This window comes from Anas platyrhynchos, chromosome 18 (genome assembly GCF_047663525.1).
Source record: "Anas platyrhynchos isolate ZD024472 breed Pekin duck chromosome 18, IASCAAS_PekinDuck_T2T, whole genome shotgun sequence".
NCBI lineage: Eukaryota > Metazoa > Chordata > Aves > Anseriformes > Anatidae > Anas > Anas platyrhynchos.
In genome coordinates, this window is record NC_092604.1 from 10,315,318 (window position 1) to 10,323,774 (window position 8,457).

The following is an 8,457-nucleotide window of genomic DNA, read 5'->3' on the forward strand; positions in this document are numbered from 1 at the left end:
CCCACAGAGACCCAACAGTGCAACAGAGCGACCACAAACCCACAGAGTCCCCCAGAGAGCCCCTACAGAGCCACTCACCCACCCACAGAGACCCCACAGAGCCCCCACAGAGCCTACACAAACCCACAGAGCCCCCATGGAGTCCCCCATAGAGCCACCCACCCACCCACTGAGACCCCACAGAGCCCCAACAGTCTCACAGAGCCCCCCACAGAGTCCCCCAAAGAGCCCCTACAGAGCCACCCCCCACCCACAGAGCCCCCATAGACACCCCACAGAGCCACCCACACACACACAGAGACCCCACAGAGCCCCCACAGACCCACCTGTGGCATGGGCTGGGCTGGGAGCAGCTCACGGATCACCCACCAGCCCCCCCCCAGGGCACAACGCCTCCCCCCATGCCATCTGCCCAGAGCCCCGTCCTTGGGGGCTTCCAGAAATGGGGCACCCACAGCCACCCTGGCATCCCATGCCACCCACACCACACGATTCCTTCCTTGTGCCACCTAAACCAGCCCTTGGGTTGCTTAAAGCCATCCCCCTTGTCCTGTCACTGACCAGGAGACCCTCCCCAGCTTTCCTGCAGCCCCCTGTAGGCACTGCAAGGCCACCACGAGGTCCCCCCGGCGCCTTCTCCATGCTGAACGCCCCCAGCCCCCTCAGCTGTCTCCTCACGAGAGGTGCCCCAAGCCCTCAGCATCCCCATGGCCTCTGCACCCACCCCAACATCTCCACAGCTGCGGGCCTCAGGGCTGAGCACGGTGCTCCAGGGACATCCAACTCATCCCAGGGCCGGTTTCCCAAAGCTGCCAGGCCAGAGCATTAAATTCAAGACTCAAACCGTGACCCAAATGACACAAGTGCCATGTTTCTCCTCCCCGACTGCCCGCACCAGTAGGGAGAAATCACTGGGGCTGACGAAACCACCTGGTGCCCCTCCAAGGTGGTTCTCCCCCGAGTACCAACATTTTCTCTTCTCAGATCAGCTCCAAGGAGCATCTGAGACAGAAACGCGGCTCCCCCCAAATTCGGGCACCATTTGGGGCCGGTTTCCAGCCCGCCACTGTCCCACTTGGACCAGGCACTGCTCTGCTCCTCTGGGCCACTACTCTGCATCACGGGGGGCTGCTTCATAGGAAAACTACTCCAAAGCTGGCTGCCCTGCTCAGGACTGGCTCTGGGAGCCAGGTTTTGGCAATGCCAGCACCCAGCAAGGGGGGTGGGTGCCTCCCGGGGCTGCCTCGGCTCACCCCAGCTGTGAGGGTGCCAGGAGGGTGCAGCCGAGCCCCTACAGCAGATGGGGCCACAGAAGGGAGTAAGATGGAGCCAGGCGAGGCGGTAAGAAGACATCAGACAGCCATTGAAAAGGAGGAAATTACAGGCCTTAAACACTCCCAGAAACAAATTTTTGATGTAAATCTTCCTTTTGAGTGAAAAAAAAAAAAAAAAAAAAAAAAAAGGAAAAAGAAAGGAGTGATTCTACGCCTCCATCATCCTTCTCCCCCCGCTGTCCCCACTCTGAAGACACACACACCTTCACACACGCACACACACTGAAATTAGTTGTGACAGCTGAAATTCTCTTCTCATCGGACGACGTTTGACAGGGTACTTAAAAAAGGAGAGGAGAAAAAAAAAAAACAACACGCACACAAGAAGAAGAAAAGGGAAAGTGGTTTGGTGTCGCGTGTGGGAGGCGGAGGGGGGTGATGGGGTGGGGGATTTCAAGTGATACAAGGCGCATAATTCAGGCTTCTTGGATTGCAAAAGCTCCTCTTACCTAAAGGGCCTGCTGCCTTTATTTTTATCCAAATGGCTCAATTACTGCAAAGCCCCACAGAGAAAATTATGGATGTTTGCCTCTATTTTTCTCCCCTTGTCTCGACAACTGTAGATATTTTGTTTTCCTTCTTTCCATCTCTCTCTCTCTTTTTTTTTTTTTTTCCTCTTGGTGCTGGTGGGTGCGGGGGTGGGAGGTGGCCAGGGACCGGGATGGGGGCTGGATGCGGGGGACGTGGGGCGAGGGACGGGGTGCTGAGCACGGTGGCCCTGCCACCATCACCCAACTTGTTCCTCTCCCCATCTCCCACCCATCACCTCGCACCTTTTGCTCCTCGTGTCCCCCTCATTCTCTCCCTCGCTCTCGCCCCGTTTCCCACCCTGCTCCTTTCCTCCAGCCCTCTCCCCCTTCGATCTCCCCCCACCTCTCCCTCCTCTCCTTCCCCCGACACCCCCTCCCTGTGCCTCTCAAAGCCACCATAATAGCAGCTTGTTTGGCACTTCACTTGGTCTCAATGAGAAAATTCCCCCCTCTCCCTCTTTTTGCCTTCGTTATTTCCAAACCCTGCAATAGCTCCTTTGCTCAGGGCTGCGGGAAGTGCCCATTTTTCAACATTTTTCTTTGGCTTATGTTTGTCATCCTCTGAATTACCGCACCGGGGAGTCCAGTCAGCCCGACACCGGGCCCTGCTATTCACGCCTCTCCTGCTCCTTGAGATCATGTAGGGAGAAATTAGTTATTTATTTCGAGCACCACTGCAGCACACTTCCCAGCAGAAGTGTTTGCTTGGATCCCCGCAGGAGCAGGAGGCTCCGCAGGGACCGATGGCTCCGGCCAGAGCCGTGGCCAGGGCAGGGCAGGGGACATGCCCCCCCCCCCTGCCAGGAGGGGATGGAGAGGGTCCCCCCCATGCTGAGCTCCTTCCCTGAGGCTCCTCCTGGAGCAGATGTTCCCTGTGGGAGCTTCCAGACCCCCTTGTCCCACGAGGACACTTTATTATCGTGGTGTTGTTCCCCAGGGTGTGACGGGTCGCAGGAGCACACGCAGCTGGGGAAACTTTGCACACTAAATGGGAATGACCACAACAACCCACGGGACTCTGCTGGGTGCTGGAAGGCCGGGCAGGTTTGGTTGGTGGAGGAAAAACCTTGCTCCAGCACAGCCCGTGGTCGCTGGACGCGGTGCCCAGCTCAGCTCGCTGGGCGCAGATCGGCTCTGGGTGCGCAGGAAAGGATGCGCCAAGGGCACCGCCTCGTGCCACCAGCACATTTTGCTAACCCACCACAATAAATCCACCAAAGCAAGGATTTTCCCTGCTGTGGCGAGGCCTGGAGGCAGCGAGTGCCAGCCCAGCACATGTGTGGGTCTGCAGACAGCTGGGCTGCAGGGGTGGCACCGCCACTGGCCGCGGTGCCATCAGGACGAGGGCCTGGCCAAGCTGCAGCTTTAAAGACCAAGGAGAAGCAGCAGGAGGATGAAAACGCCAAATTGGCCCAGTAGGTAGACCTGCTATTTAAGTGCAGTGGAGAAGTGAGCGCGAGGAATTACAGGAGAGATGATAGCGCCCTGACAGCTGCCATTTCCCACCGCCAGCCTCCCCTAATGGAGTCCTAATGTAGTGGTGGGCTCCTCGCTGACAGCCCAGCCCCAGCCGGGGCTTGTCTTTGTGCTGGTGACAGATGGGACAGTCCGGCAACAAACCTGTAATCCTCTGATTTCTGCCGCCTCCGCTTAACCCCTTCTTCCCCCGCCACCCGCTCGCTGCCCAGGTGTGCAACCGATGGGGCCCCCAGCACCACCCCGCTGCAGGGCGCCGGGTCCCTGCGTCCCGGAGGACACAAACGAAGGATTTGGGGAGGGGGTGGCAGCCTGCGGGTCCCTCCCCATCGTTTGGTGGCTGCTGGCAGGTGGCAGGGCTCAGTTTGGGTACCAAAGCAAGGCAGAGCCGACGGTGATGTGGCTCCCCGTGGGGAAAGGAAAAAGGCAGAGCACATCCTGGCCAGGTTCCCCATCCTGGCTGGGTTCCCCGTTCATCCTGGCCAGGTTCCCCGTGCTTCTGTGCCCGGGTGACATTTAAGCGTGCAGGTGAGCCGGGGCAGGTGTGCTCCGCAGCTCTGCGCCCCCCCGGGGGGCTCCGGGCTGCCTGCCCAAAACGGTGGCCAGGGGCTGTGCCACCAGCCGCAGGGGATGCCGAGGGGGTGGCAGCAGGAAACGCTGCCAAAGTTTCCTGGCAGGAAAAGAAATGCTAGTCCCTGAGCTTGTCTTGCAGCTCCGAGGGAAAAGCAGGCTGGCTGGAGGATGCTGTGACGCAGAGGACAGGGGCAGAGGCACGCTCTCTCCCCCGGGGATACAAAGGACAGATTAAACACCTGGCGATCCTCTCCCCCCCCATCCCACCACCAGGATGGGCCCAAAAGGATCCCTGGGGAGAGGTTTTTGGATGCTTCATTAGGCAAAGGGTCAAGCCCCTCCACCTCCATCCCGGCACTGAGCATCTCTCTAACATCCAGCCCTGTCCCCCCAGGATCTCACGCACCGGGCAGAAACTCCGCAGCCCTGCAAGGTCCCAGCTCTCCCCTCACCTCTTCACCGATCCCCCTGCAGCGTCCCTGCCCTATTTGCTGCTGGGGGAAGGAGCTGGGACAAGGCAGAGCTCTGCTTGCCCATCCTGCTGGCACACACAGGGGAACCCCAAGCTGAGCCCTGCTCCGCTGCGCTCCCATCCCTTGGGCAGCCCCCTGGGACCTGGCCACGGACACAGCAGATAGAAAACCCCCATCCCAAACCCCTTCCCCTATGGGAGAGGAGCTGAGCCCACGGGGCTGATCCCGGGGATGCTGGGGGCTTCGGACACCCCCTGTCCTGCAGGGAGCCCGGTGCTCCAGCAGCATCCGAGCCTCCCCGGCAGGAGAGCGAGCTGCAGCGCACGCAGGTACTCGGCACAATTAGCCAACAAGTGGCTGTTTTGTGAGGGATTGTTGCTGATGTGTTTTAAGTGGCTTTCTGAGTGGAAAATGTTAGGCGCTGGAGAGGCCGGCAGACAAAGGGGGGGATGCATTAGATTTTATTGGTCTGGTTTGCACACATCTGACATCACTCTATTAAGCAAGTTCGGCCCGGCTTTGGGGAAAATGAAAAATAAAACGAGGAAAAAAAAAAAAAGGGGGGGGGGGAAGAGGGGGGACGAGGGCGCGGGGAGCGCGAGCGATTCAAACAGGCAAGCGGGGGCTTAATAGCAGGAGACACTGGAGCAAACTGTGTCAACCAGATGGGACCCGGGTGCTGCGGGAGGAGAGGGGAATTAGCCAACCCGCGCTTTGTTCCAGCAGAAAGCGCGGCCCTCTCCCCCCCAGGAGCTGCCTACGTGTGATATAATACAGCCCCTTTCAGCCGCTAAGCTGGCCAAGGACAAAAGTCACCGATAAATAGCGAGAGGGAGAGGCTGAAAGCAAAAGGCAGAGCTGCCCACGGCCCCGCTCTCTCCTCGGGCCGCCCGGCGCGTGCGCAGCCTGCGGGCAGCCCCGGGGACTTGTGCCAGGGCTGGAGGTGACAGCGGGGGACAAGGCTGGGCAGGGACACCGGGCATTTAGTGGGGCCACTGTGGTCGTCACCATTTTCTCTGCCTTGGTTCCCAGCTGGGGATGTGAGAGCAGGGACCTGGTGGCCCTGCCCAAGGCCACCGCCTGGGGACACTGAGCCAACGCGTGCGTCCTGTCCGAGCACCCAACCCCTGGCCCCAATAAAATGGTTGAAACACCAAATTTCTCACCCAGCCCCAGCTTTCCCTGCAGCCTCGTGCTTGGAACCACGGCCCCATCACCACATTTCTCCCTGCTCCACGGCACGAGGAGCCTTTTCCCCTCCCGTCCCCCTTCTGGCACCCGGACACATCTCACTGGGAACCACAGACTGGAGTAAGGAGACCCCAAAAATCCCAGTCTGAGCTGAAAGCCATGGCCAGAGGGGGTGGGGGGCAAGCACTAAACCAGCCACAGCATCATGCAAACAAGCAGGGGCCCAGCCCCTGCACCCGGAGGGGGCTGAAGGAAATATCGATCGCGAAAGGACCCCGGGCGAGGCGCTGGGTGCGAGGGGGGGGTCAGGGAGCAGTGGCTCAGCTGGCGGCCCCTACGGGTGGTGTGGGGGGACCAGGGTGGGCAAGGGGAGTGCTGGGGGCCTGGGGATGCCCCACGCGATGCCGAGGGGCTGAGGCCAAAGTGCTTTCGCCAAGGGGAGGTAAAACAAATCGATGAGGGGCCGCCGTGACACGCTGACCCTGGCGCTGAGCCGCGGCTTTAACGCCTGCCCGTAAATGTGAGCGGGGCTGGGGGCACAGAGGCAGATGGCCGGGTAGGGGGGGGGTGCGAGGGGACACTTGCTGGTGGGATGAGGAAGGGGAGAGTGCTCCCAAATTGAGTGGAGACCCCCGGGGAGGGGAGGCTGGGGAGCCCAGATGCTGGCACAGGGACGGGTGCAAGGAGCAAGGTGCCCCCCGCAGCCGAGCATCGCTCCCCAGCTGGTCCCTGCTCCTGGGCACATGCCCTGCTCCATTTGGGGGGGCTTCAGGGGACACCCCAAGCTTTCTCCAAGCCCATTGCTGAGGGGAAACGTCCCCCAAAAAGAGCCGTGCGCAGGGCTGGGACAGGTCTCGGTTTCCAGCCCTCACCTCCCCGCTCCCACCTGCTGAAGCGAGGGCAGGAAGGCACCAACGGCCGCGGATCCTATTACCGGCGGCCAACAAAACCTACAAAACCTACCTGTCCCTTCCCAGCCCCTCTCCCACCGCCCTTCCCCGGGGGAGGGGGGACACAGATCCGAGGGTCCCCCCCTGCCCGCCACGATCGAGTGACCAGATGGACACCAGCCTCGCGCCGCAGCTCCTCTGTGGGTCCCTTGTCTCCCCGCAGCCAGCTGAGCTTTGACGCCCTGTCCCCCCGGGGCAGCCTTTTGTCACGGGGGCGCAGAAGGGGCCCCCCGCGTCCCTCTGATCCCCGCCACCCCCCCGCCTTCGGCAGCATAAAGCTGGCTTTCAGGGACCCCCGCGCCGGCGTTGGGAAACTCCCAGGGAAGGAGCAAGGGCGCTTCTTGTTAAACGGGGAGACAAAGCCACCTTGTTAAGGGGTTTACAAAGGCGACCATCTCCCCCCCTCGCATGGGAAGCCAGTGGCCGGCGGCTCCCAACCACACCAGGGGGATGCCTTTCCCTCGGATGGATATAAATACTTCAGAGCCGTGCTGGGCTGCGGCTTGGGGCACCTTTGGCACCCCCCCGTAGCCATTTGGAGCTGAATCTCCGAAAAAATGGGGTCCAAATACCCATCCTGTGGCCCCGCTGGGTTTTCCCACAAACACGCTGCTGTGCTGCAGGGAGCAGTGTCCTCGGTGCCGCGAGGCTGCCACCTGCCCCAAATTACAGGGTGGGCAGTAGCACAAGGGGATTTTCTCCCCTCCTTTAGGAAAGGTGGGACGAGGACCCCCCCCCAGGTCACTTCGCAGATGGGGAGATGGAGCCCAGCAGGTGACAGGGACAGGATCCCACAGGGACAGCCCAGCAGCCCCCAGCCCATCACCGCTGACCTCCTCGCTTCCCTCCGGCAAAACGCCGTCCCTTTAGCTCTCGGGGACCTGAGGATCACATTTTCCACCTAAAAACACACGTTTTAAGCAAAATCCCAGCAGCCTCAGCACAGGCGCATTGTCCACCCCAAGAGTTTCCCCCGAACCCCCGTTTGTTCTCACTGCCTTCTGTAAGAAGTGTCCCTGCTCTGAACAGTCAGCGGGACTTTGGCACAGCCTGTGTGGGACCTTCCCCTGCTCCCATAGCACGGGGAGCAGCTCAGCCCCCCCAGGACCCTCTCCTTTCACAGTTTTGGGGGGCTCAGCACGTCGCAGCCACGTCCTTCCCCCCCAGGCCATGCTGCCCCAACCCGCACGTTGTTCGGGGTTGTTCTTAGCAACGCCTGCTCTAAAACCCACGTGCATGTTAAACCTTAAACCCGGTAATTACTTCTACCTCCAGAGAAAGGGGAAAATTGATTTTGCCATAGTGATGCAGCAGGCTGCAACAGCCGGCATTGGCTGGCCAGCTTTTAAAATCCAGGTCTGCACGGGGACGGGCAAAGATTGCCCTGGAGAAAAAAACCTGCCCCGGGCTGGCTCCAGCCTCTCCATCCCTGCCTTCCCCCTCCTGCATCCCCCCAGCCCCACGGGGTCCCACTGGAGCGAGCTGCCCACGCACGCAGCTGCTAGCAGTCCCCAGGGATGAGCAAATCCCCGTGGGGTGAGCCCTGGCAGGGAGCAAGAGCGTTGCCAAAAAAGCCAAATTATCACCAAGGAGCTCTCTCGCCCCTGCTTTTCCCTGCGGCGCACGCTCGCCTCCCACCTCCGCTTGCAGGTGGCACTTAGAGGGGACCACGTCCCTCCTGGCATCGTCCCCACAGCCTCCTCCCCGGGGAAATGACATCCCTGGGCAGGGGGACCAGAGGAGATGGCACCTTGTGCACCTTGACCAAGCAAACCTGCACCGCCCTGGCCACCCGTGCCATGCACCCAAGGGCGGTGCTGCCACCCTGGCTGCGGGTCCCTCTCCGAGGAGCCCTTGGCCACCTCTCGTGGGGCTCTGCCAGGCTCAGGGCAGCTGCCCCTGGCCGTGACCGGCCCTAAATTGGACTGCT